This window comes from Nothoprocta perdicaria, unplaced genomic scaffold (assembly GCF_003342845.1).
Source record: "Nothoprocta perdicaria isolate Ctin4 unplaced genomic scaffold, notPer1 scaffold_323, whole genome shotgun sequence".
NCBI classification, from domain to species: Eukaryota; Metazoa; Chordata; class Aves; order Tinamiformes; family Tinamidae; genus Nothoprocta; species Nothoprocta perdicaria.
The window spans coordinates 509,131-520,771 of record NW_020455559.1 but is presented as its reverse complement, the minus strand read 5'-3'; positions in this window follow the sequence as shown (position 1 = coordinate 520,771).

The window sequence follows — 11,641 nt, the reverse complement described above, 5'->3', positions numbered from 1 at the left end:
TGCGGTCAGAAATGGCCACAAGTGAGACAAAGAGCTGGCCGAGGCACCTGGACAGAGCTGCCCTCTGCAGCAGCTCTTGTCCAGAAGGATGGAGCACCACACATTCATCACCAGAGACGCACATCTTGGGATCCCTGCACGTATGTGCAAGTTCAAGCGTGGGCCGCATGGGTGCAGGAGCTCAGGTGTGATGAGAGCCCAAGACCAGCTCCATATAGCCCTGGAGATGAAGGCAACCTACTCCTGGACACAGCAGCTGTGCAGGTGTCTGGCAGCCCAGGACATCTGGCCATCACTCACCTTTAAGCAATGAACGAGGCTCAGGCCCATTGAGTCTGGGGTGAATGGGGCCCTGTGCACCCAGAGATCCCACAGAGAAGTCCGGCTTTCCCGGGCTTATTCCCTGGGTGATGCTGTCGGTGCTAATCTCAGGATGTGGGAAGGATCGGGAGAGCAGCCTGGGTCAAGTTGGATTTCCCCATTTCCCCCTTAGAGAGGGATCAGAGGAGGGCAGGGGGTTGAGATCGCTTTGAGGCCCAGACCATTTTGCTCAAGGTAAGCCCAGCCTGAGAACACACATGAGATTCTTCCCCGCTCACGTCCAAGTGTGGTTATGACAGTGAAAACCCTCATTTTGGCTCGGAACACTCCCAAGGTTGAACACTCCCTCCCCAGCCCCAGTAAATTCCCATCACTAATGGTAATACTTCCTGCTTGCTATTGAATTTTGCTGCTTTCCACACGCCTGGAGCTAATGGCTGGTCCTTGGACTCCGCTGCACTCCTGCCTCGTTGGCTGAAGAGCCTCCGCTTCGCATCTCTTTTCTCGTGGATAGACTTGATTTAATTTAGATCACGATACAGATGCAGCAGGTACTACTGTAAGTAAGGGACCGGTCCTTCCAAGCCACCGTTGTTCAAACCCAGAGCATTCCAACTCAGTACAATTTAGGACAGGGTATAAAACTCACAGGGAATAGCACAGACCCAAGCTCTTAATTAACACAATTACTATCATTTGCTGGAGCCCTGGCCTCATTACAGTATTAGCATAGGGAGAGATTAAACAGAGGAAGGGGTGCTTCTCCCCAGGGCAGGGGGCTAGGGCCACACAGGCCCATGGTGGCCCTCGTGCTGCTTGACACAAGGCAGAAGGTGCCAGAGCTCAACCCTGGAGAACAGAGTGGGATGAAACTGGTCCTTCCATCCCTAGGAACTCATGAGGGCCTCTGGTCTGCCCCTCTAATGGGACATCCAGCTAGGGTGCACAAGTGCCTGGGTAGCACGAGGCCACTGCATGAGAGGACACGGTCTGTGGTGGAACCCGTGTCACCCCTGCCTGGCTAACGGTGCATCCTCACTCACACTCAAGAGCGATAGAAAGCCCCCTTGCCATCCCCTACCCTCGCACCACAGATTTGGATCCTCACCCAGATATGAAAACCAGCCCCGAGACACAAACCTGGCCACCGGGCTGACCACAAAAGCAGGAGAACCAAAGGGACTGTGTTTGCTGCAAAGCCACCACGGCCCTGGGCTGGCCTGCAGACCTTCCTCCTCCTCCTCCTCTCTGTGCTCACGGTGGTGACTGGCAAGGGGGTGCAGGGAGCCCAGGCAGAGGCGAGCGCCCACGTCCGCGCTGCGCCCTCCGGCTCGACCTAGATACGGGGCGCGCGCTGACAGCTTGGGTGAACAGATGGGCCCGCGCGGCCGCTGCGCCACTGCAGCTTGATTTAATTAAAACCCGCCGCGGCTGCAACCCGCTGGCCCTTGACAGAATAGGGGCACGGCCCCACGCCGGGGGCTGCGTGGGGCACGGGGTGCCCTGGGGACGGTGGGTGCCACCGCAGCGCGGGTCGGGGAGCTTCCCCCGTCCTGCTGCTGCAGGGACACGAGGGACAGGGCAAGTCCCCGAGGCCTCGGGCCCTTCTTGGTGGCTGGCTCACGGCCGGGCCGCCACGCGCGAGGTGGCAGCGCTCCGATGGCATCCGCTCCCGTTCCAAACCCAGCTTCCGAGGGCCACCCAAGCCTCGCCGGCCACCTCCAGCCTTTTGTTTGGGTTAAAAATAAACGATGGCACAGATGGCAAGCAAGCAGCGAGGGGTTTCTGCAGCCAGGGGCCCCCCACGGGCCGTTCATGCAACACGGGTAGCAAACCCTCTGCAGAGCGCCCCCGAGATGCGGCAAACAGCCGGGCAGGGGGGCAGCGCTGGCACCGCTGCCGCACAAGGCGGGTCCCTCTCCCAGCCTGCTCGGCTCTCGCAGGCTCGAGGCCACCAAGTCCCAGCACTTCGACCCAGTGTTAGTCCGAGCTCAGGCTCCAGGCTGGGAAATCACTTCTGTCCAGTGAGGAATCTCAGCCTCAGGGGAAGGCATCACACACGCTCATCCCTGCTCAAGAACCCAGTGGCTTCACCCTGTCTTATTTACCATACTGTTCTCTCATCTGTGGGTCTCAGGAGCCGGACAAAGCCTGGTTTTACATGGCATTCAGTGACACTGGGGACAGTCACACACATAGGAGGCAACCCCTGCCACCCATCGCTCAGCAGAGATCCCTTCCATCTCTCTATAACCACTTGTCATTTTACTCATTCTTCTCTATTTAGTCTAGTTTCATCATCATAAAGATCCAATTTATCTTTGTTGACACAGACATTTTCTAAGGCAAGTTATCTTCTCTCCGAGGACTGTATTTTAATAATTCAGTCAGCAGCCATGAACTGTAAAGCTCCATTTCAAGCCGCAGGCATCCTTGCCTCGCAGTTCGGTACATGGTGTGTAACACCGAAGCAACTCAGACTGCAATTTTGAATTTGGTGGGCTCTGAATATGACCAAGCAGGCCCAGACATCTGCTGTGCAAGCTTGGCCAAGAGCTGATTTCAGCACTGTGCGAATCCACAGTCTGGGACAGCCAGAGCCCAACTTGCAGGCTCCAGATTTTGTTAACGGGGGAAACCTGCTCTTGTTTTAATGCATCTGCTCAACACCCGCCTTGTTTGCCTCTTCTTGCTGCTCTAGGCAGCAAGCTCCATCCTCACACAGACGGGATGAAGCCTCCTCCCGGTGCTCGCTCGCGCATCCAGCTCCAAGCACAGACAAAATGGGCAAGATTACCCCTAAAGGGGACACAGCCTCACCTGGATTACTGAGAGGAACACACACATGCTCTGTGTGTTCTCGGGGGCTCTCCCATGCAGTGTTTGCAAGCCTGGTTGGACTAGGTATGTCTGACACCATCCCCTTTGCGTTCTCCTGCCTGCAGGAATGCTCCAGTGTCCACACATCCCAGTCCAGCCTGCGCAGGGAGCTCAGCAACCTCGGGGTAGCTGCAAAGCTCCTTCTGAAACCCGTGGAGCGCTGCCTCTTCCTCCAGTCCTAGGGCACTCGGGTGCCTCCCGAGGCGGGAAGCCTTTCCCGAGCCATCTCGGCAAGAGGTGGCTGGCAAGGTGGCATGGCCACGTGCCAGACGAGCAGGAGCAAGGCTGGAAAGGACACGAACAGCAGGAGGTGAAGGAAGCAGATGGAAAGCCAGGCTGCAGCTTAAGGCAGGCCCAGATCAAGAGGTGGTGGTGGGAGGGATGCCAGAAGCCGCTCTGATTTGGGAGAGGCCCAGGAGAAGCAGGGAGCTGTTCTGAGCACAACCCCCTGCCAGGGCGGAGCTGCTGTCCCTGTGGACAGGGGGTCCAGTTCTTAGGCTGGGTAGGCAATTCTTCCTGGCACCTCGAGACCAGGGGATTTGTAGCATCCAGGCACTTCAGGAAGCTTCCTCATGCTCTTTTTAAATCTCCAAACAAGCCACTCTACAAAGCAATGAGTTTAATCTCAAGGTGACGAAGGGAACCCACATTGACGCAAACTCCTAGAGTGGAGCAAAATGCAGCTCCTAGAGGAGCCTGTTCTAGTTCTTCTACGCAGCAGGGGCAGTGAATTTCCTGCTTCAACACTTTCCAGCAAGACAGGAACCAAGTCTGTCTGAACATAGGTCAACTTCCTCCTCTAAGCACCAAGTTTGCACTTTTTCTCCAGGAGACACACACACACGGACCTTTTCTGGGAAAGCAAATGGGGAAGTGGTTCTCATGACCTGCTCTAAATTCTTTTTAGACTCTTTGACAGGGTTCTCCACCTGCCACATCCACCCACCTGCAGGTTACAGCTTGCAGGACCCCACCAATTCTCCATGTTAGTCTTAAAGGCTGCGTAGCTCTGAGCAGCAAGGTCCTGGCCCGAGGGACACTGCCCCTAAGCCTGCAGTGCTGCTCACGGAGCCACATCCCTGCAGGATGCTGGAATACGGTCACCTCAATGGAAAATGTAGTCCGAGGGAAGGTAAAAGCTGTCAGCTGCATACGACCTGGGTTAAACAACAGAAACACGCCTGGTAATGAGCAATTAGCACGCCTTGGGGTACCTCCTGACCACACAGCTCCCTTACTGCCACCGAGGACCTGCAGAGGCACCAAGCAGCCTCTCCTGCAGAGCCCAGCAGCTCTCTGCCCCACCAAAGCACTGCCTGCTCTCCCTGCCCCACACATCAGCAGCTCTCCCAGTGGCTCCAGGGCCAGGCAGTTGCTCCTGCAGGCAGCTGGGACAGGGACAGGCTGCTTGGAGGGGCGAGGAAACCAGGGAGCCCCTCTGATGACAACAGCAGCTCCTGCCCGCAGCCTTGGCAGCCGCGCAGAGACCGGCGGCAGCGGCTGCACCGCTCAGACGTGTTCACACGTTCACACCCATCCCGTGGCCAATTAGCTGGGCGAAAGGCAGCAGCAGCACCGGGGAAGCCTGATGTAGGGCACAGCGCCTGCCTCCTTTTGCGAGGCTGCCTGCAATTGTGCAGCACCGAGAGCTTTGGTCGTTACCCCATGACGCCTGCAAGCAGAAAGAGGAACAAGGAGAGCTATCCCAAAGACAAGTTGTTTTGTAAGAGACAGGTCCCTTTGGTGCCAGGCTGAACATGCCCTAATAACTTTCCTGGAGTCTCACAGCACTTCTTTGCATGGAGCTGTCGCCAGGGAACAGCTACTCGTGTCCCCAGACGAAAGAAAAAACAGGAAAAACATGAGTGGAGGCCCAAAGAGATGCTGGGGTTAGCCCCCAAGGCCTGCTCTTCATTGCCTCAGCTGCTCCCAGAGAGAAGTTAGTGCTGCTCCAGAACGATCCCTTTTCCCCCCTTTTCCCCTTCCCCGATCCACACTGATCACTGGTTCAGGTCCATCGACAGGCAGGCTTAAACCTGCTCTATGCTGCCAGCTCACCGCACGTCTCAAGGGCACATTTAATCTTTCCACCTGCCCCAAACCGGACTGGGCATCCCGGGAAGCAATTCCCTGCTGTGGACGTGCCTGGCTCCAGGCGCTGCTGCTCCTCGCGAAGGCCAGGCCACCACGGAGCATTTGAAAGCTGTAAACAAAATATTTCAAGCAGTTAAGGCTTCTTTCAGACTCTCCAAAAGCAGAATTCATAAAGGAGTTGGGGAACCCCTAGGCACCCGTTGCAGTGCTCCTATTTCTCAAACACATGATCTTCCTTCTGTTGAACAGGAGTCAAATATTCATCTCCTGCTACAGTGGAGATGATGACCAGTTGATGCAGTCCCTTTTGTATAGAGAAAATATTCCCATCCTTTCCTTCTTCCTAAAAAAGATCTCACTGAAGCCATCTCCTCTGCATTCTGCAGCCTCTGGCCATGCTTGTGGCTCACACAGACCCTCCTTGCCTTGCTCGCAGCCGTCTCAAAGGCAGCCTTCAATCCGGGCACAAATTTCCAGTCGCAGCCTCATCAGCAGACAGCAGCCGCATGCCGGGCCTCACTGCAGCACCACATTTGCTAAGAGACCTCAAAAAAGCCTCGAGCTCCTCTTTGGTGGGGGGCACCCCAGCCCTGCACCCACTGCTGCTGATAAACCGGAGTCCTCTGCAGCTTCTGCTGCTGATCCCAGCCTGCGCTCGCAAGCAGAGGTCACCCCAAACTCCTTCCTCCACTTCAAGCAGTGCTTTTCTTTCCCATGCAGCTCGCATTCGTTAGAGCAGATGCTAACGAAGCAACAAGCAGCACGGCGTGCAGGGTAAGCCCCGCAAGTGCCCTCCTCCGGCTTGGCGGTGAACAGCTGATAACGACTTTTTGGAGCATGTTTTTTAGCTCCTACCCTAAGGCCAATCTCCAACATGACTGTTGCCAAGGAAACAAGCTCTTTGCTTTGACAGTTCTGTTTTAAGGATCTCCTGCCTGCCCAGTGAGGTGTCTTAAAAATGGTTGCTTCGGATGCCCTGGTATTTCGCTTGTTGCTTTGCAGGCAGCTAAACCCATGCGGGTAAAACCCTGCCCAAGCTGGCATGCAAAACTGCGGCTCCCGACTGTCCAAGGATTAAGCATCCAAGTTGTGAGAGACGGGATTAGTAACTTTGGAAGGAGAGTTAGGGAAACCCTGGAAGCCAGTGCACCGAGCGCATCGCATCTCTGCTGTTCTCTCCAGCTGCCCGTTCAGACCAGAACTGGCAAAACTCAGTTTTCCCCTGCAAACCGTGGCTTGAAAACAGCAGCAAAAGCAGGGATCTGGAAACAGGGATGCTCCACGTGAGGTCGGCCACCAGCTAAGTAGGCTGAGCTTGAAATGGATGTTGTGAGCTGAGGAGCTGCTCCTGGAGAGGAAGCAGAGCATCTGGGTGTTACCGGGGCGGGTGGGGAGGACGGAAAAGCAGGTTATTTCCCCCAATCTCTGGGGATGGGGGACAGGGATGAACAGGATGCCCTCAAGGTGACTGGAAGGCACTCAGCTCCATCCTCGTCCCTCCGTCACTGGGTAACAGAGACTGCATCAGTTCACTGCTATAGGTGCCTGGCCAAGAGCTGAGGAGATAGAACTGGACCAGCTGATCCAAACTGGACTGAGCCTGGAATTCAGGGGGGACAGGTCAGATCCATCTGACCACGTGGGTGGTTAGTGTTGGCACCATCACTGAGATCCTATGGAGTCACTGAAGAGCCAAGCAACGAGGACACAGTTCAATTGATGCAGGCACAACCAGCACACTGTCCACATGTCAAAACTATTGACTGGGTCTTCACCAGTTGCAAGAGGAGCCTGGAGACACATTCAGGGCAATGGACACACTGCCAACTGCTGAGCCAGAGAACAGAGCGATTCCCGGAAGGCACCTGCAAAGCAGACCATGATCTACAGAGGCTTTAGAGCAGGACACAGGGAGAACCAAGCTGGTGGCATAAGGACAGAGTCCACCAAGACCTTCAAAGACCTTCTCCAAAGCCACCAAGCTGGCACTGCCTCCAGAAAAGGCAGCTCCAACACATTCACACCCTGCACCACCTCCTCATGCTGTTCCTCTCACGCGAGGAGTTGGACGGTCACACAACACCCTGCACTGGGATAAAATCAGGTTAAAATCAACCTAGCGAAAACAAACAAAAACATGAGCTTTAATGCAGATTCCTCCATCTGGCCAACTGCCTGGCCGTGCCAGCACCAGGGTGACTCCCCAGATGTAGCCGCCTACAGACACTCCATCACATCCAACACCCCTGGAGAGGTGAGAACTTCAAGCAGTGGGAAGGAAAGGCAGCGTCTAGCACGCGAGCAACCTCCGAGAGGGAGTTTTGGGCAAGTGAGGGCTTCCTTTTACCTCCTTCCAGTGGAAGGGAGGAAAAGGCATCCAGACTTGGGAGGGAAGCACTCAAGGCATGCTTTGTCAGCAACAACCTCCGGGATTCTCCAGGATTTCTTCTCCCAATGAGACTCCCTACAAACCCCCTGAGCCCCCCCGCATTGCAGCCCATGCCAAAACCTGAGGAATTGTCGGCGCAGAGGCCAAGTTCCTGCCCCGCGGCCGATCCAGCGCTTCCCCTCACTGTCTGGCTATGCGATGGGGCAGCTCCGCGTGACTTGATCCCGAGCATTGTTTGAAACCACTGCTCCTCGCTGAGCCTGACGCGTGATGCCAGCCAGCTGAGCGGCCACGTTCAGCCCTTCCCAACGCGCCTCCCTCCACCAGCTGCTTGCACAGGGGGGCTCTAGGCTGCAGGAGCAGCTCCCTTTGCCCAGGCAGCTGATGGAGGCAACCCAACCGAGGCCATGCGGGTGGCAGGCCGTGCAGGGAGGCTGCCTTCACTCTTCTCATGCCTGCAGCCCGCGGTTGCATCACGGACATCGCTGCTTCCTCAACCAAAGCACACCGGGGCCTCGTGCTGGCACACGCAGAGATTTGCGGCATATGGGGAGCCCTGATGGCATCTTTGAGAACAAGGTGCTTGCACGTTGGTTGGGTAAAAGCACAGCCCTACGTAGCAGCCAAAGGCAGCTGGAAGCACCAGTATTTCCCCAAGGCAGAGGAGGCTCCTCCTGCACGGCCCAGCAAGCACCCACCTCCAGCAGGGAGGTTTTGGAAGGATGAAGCCACCTTCAGTGGAAGGGGATGGAATCCCTAAACCCGCATCTCGGCAGAAACAGGGTGGAGAGGACATCTCCTTAATTCAGGGATCTAGAGACAGTCCCCAGTGGGGACTAGTCACATGAGTAGCCTGAGCATCTTCAACAGGAGATGATCCACCAGCCCAACTGCAAAGCCCAGAGTGAGCAGTCCAGCTGCAGCACCAACATCCAGTCAGGCAGACCCAACACCAGGCGTTTCCCACAGGAAATATCAGCAGAAGGAACCTAAATGCAAGAGCCCCATGTTCAGCTCCCTGAAGCTGCTCAGCATCCCTTCTCACTGCACCACGGGGGTGCTCCTTGCACTGCCCATGGGGACAGAGCTGCGCAGATGAGGTTGCTACCCAACACCAGACAAAACAGCCCCAAGAGCTCTGGTTTTGGCACAGAGCAGCTTCCCATGGGATGAGAGCAGGGCACTGTTCAAACAAAAGGCTTACATAGCTCTGGAGAGCAGAATAACTGCGTGGAGGGAATAATCCTCGCAGCAAAGACAACCACGCAGCCCAGCCCAGGCACTCAGAAATCTGCCGACAGCAGCAGAGCACCAGCCAAGGGCACAAAGAGCAGCGCAGGGCTCCAGCGCCCACACTCGCCCTGCCCCAGGCAGCTCGAGCAGGTCCCACCAAGCACTGAAATGCTCCCTCTTCTTGGAAAAATCTTGGTGGCAACTGCTGCTCTTCATCCTGGCCCAGTATTGCAAGGGGGTTTAAACATCCAGGCACCCACTCAGGAAGCTGGCAGGGTGCAAGGGCAGCGCCTTCCACCCACCTGATGGCACGAACCCCTCCGTAATGTCCTTCCGAGCCTCCCTTGGGCTCCTCCGCTTGCAAAGGCTTTTAGGGGGCACATTTGGCCGCGTGCGTCTTGCTGCGGCCAAAGGAAAGGCCAGCCCAGGGGGAAAACTTGCAGTGTCATCGTCCAGGTTGCCTCCTGCCCTAGGACCACACCAAACTTCAGCTCCCGCTCCCTCTCCCCAGGCAAACGCTTGTTGGGTCATTAAACCACCCGCTCCCACCTCGCACGGAGCCCGTTTGGGAACATGGCCGCGCAGAGGCCGGCAGCCCATCGCCTTCCCGCGGGATTAAGCAGCCTTGCTCACGCCCAAGCAAGCGTCCTTTGGGGCTCCGGTGGTGTAATCATCATCATCATCAGCAAACCCTACACTATAAACAGAGATGCAGCTGCAAGGCACCAAGCAGCCCCAAAGCACCTCTGCCCCTCACAGGGATCTGGAGCAGAGGGACAAGCCGGGTGGGAATGGCTTTCCCAGCAAAGGGCTTCGGCACAGGGAGCCCAAGCACAGGCAGGAGGCTCCCAGGCTCGTGTTTCCCAGCCGTTCGTATCCCACCCCACCACCACAACAGCCCTCGGGGACCCCTCCAGGTGCCTCCGCATCCCCCTCCACGCGCCCGCCGTGTAAATCACCGACATGGCCACAATTTCATGGAATAAAGAGCAGCGGTTTCCGCCACGGCGCTGGCAGCCCGATGGGCATCACCGGCCATAAACCCCGAGCCGCAGGGCTGCGATCCGGCAGGGAGCGGGCACTGCGATTCCCGGCGGGGAGGGAGACAGGGCGCTGCCGGTCGGGCGGGAGCCCCTTCCCAAATCCCGTTTGCTCTGCGGCTCTTCATGAAAGGCGGCGCGAGGGGACACGTCGCGGGTAAACACCCTTTTGTCTGGAATGGGGCTCCGTGGGGATGCGGGACCGAGGCGCCCCTCGGATGCCAAAAGACCACAGCGGGCTCCATGCGGGGGTCTCTATTTGGGGGGGGTCTCCAAGGGCTGCACATCCCCCAGGCTGTGGCAGCCCTGCCCGCGGCGGGGGGACACAGCGCCATGGTGGAGCAGACCGGGATGCACAGACCATTTCCCGAGGGCTCCCGGCTCTGCTCCAGCCGGGAAGGGGGTGCCCTGATCCCCCACTCCCACCGTGGGCTCTGACCCCGGACCAAGGGAGCTGCCATCGCCATCCATGTCCCCCGTGGGGGGGGGGACTCGTCCCCGTTATCCCGGGCGCTGGGGGGGGGGGGTGTCGTTGCCCCCGGCAGGCGCGGGCAGCGCCGGGAGGGGCCGCGGCCCCCGACACCGCCTGTCTGGAACCTTCCGCCGCCCCGGCCCCGCCCCGGGCGGGGTGCGCGCGCGTGGGGACGGCGGCGCCCACGGGGGACACCCCGGCACGACACGGGGCGCCGCCGTGACCTTGAGCCCCCCCTCAAGCCCCTTGTGGGGGAGAACGATGTGGGGGGGGGGGGGTCCCGGCGCCGCCCCGGGGCGCGGCCGGGCGGCACCTGCCTGACCCACATAACGGCGCGGCCCCCCCCTCCGCCCCCGCTCACCGGCGCCGCCGCGGGGGGCTCGCCCGCTGCCCCCCTCCCCACCACCCACCCGTTACTGACCGTCACGGGAGAGGTTGGCGCGGGCGGCGGCCAGGCAGGCGAGGAGCAGCAGGAGGCTGCGCGCGGGGGGCGCCATGGCGGCGGGCGGAGGGGCAGGGCGGCACCGCGGGCGGCGGCGGCACCGGTAGCGGCGCCGCTGGCCGGACTGGAGCCGGCGCTGCGGCGGCGGCGGCGGTTAAATAGAGCGCGAGGGAGAGACCATTCGCGCGGGGGGGGGGCGGGGGGAGCCGCGCCGAGCCCGCCCCCCTCGGCCCCCGTGTAAACGCGCCCGCTCTGGCCGCGCGCCCCCCCCCGCGCCGTGGTGCGCTCCGCGCGCGGCTACCCGCGGGAGGCAGGTGGGCGCGGGGGGGGGGGGCGACACGCGCTGAGGTGACGCGCGGAGCCGCCGCCGCCGGAGCCGGGCGGGGGTCCCGGTGTGAGGGCGCGGCAGCCTCGCGCCATGATGCGAGCGGGGCCCGGCCATGACAGCCCGCCCGCTGTTCCCCCCACCCCGCCCGGGGCCGAGGTGTGCCCGGCAGGGTGCTGCGAGCGGGGTCTTCACCGGTGCCATCACGTTGGGACTGCGGGGTCCGCACAGCTTGACCGATCCGTGTTCCCCCCGTCCAAAACGGGGTGTCCCGGGACGCGGGTGTCACCCGCGCCCGCGGGGTCCCGCAGCCTGGCCGCGAATCTGCGGCTCCCCGTCTCGCCCTGGGCCTCCGCAGCGCCCGGCCTCGCCCGCCACTCCGTGTTTGGGGAAGAATCCGCATTTCTGGCGGCCTCCGAGTCAATGTTTGGCCCTCGCGGTCGCC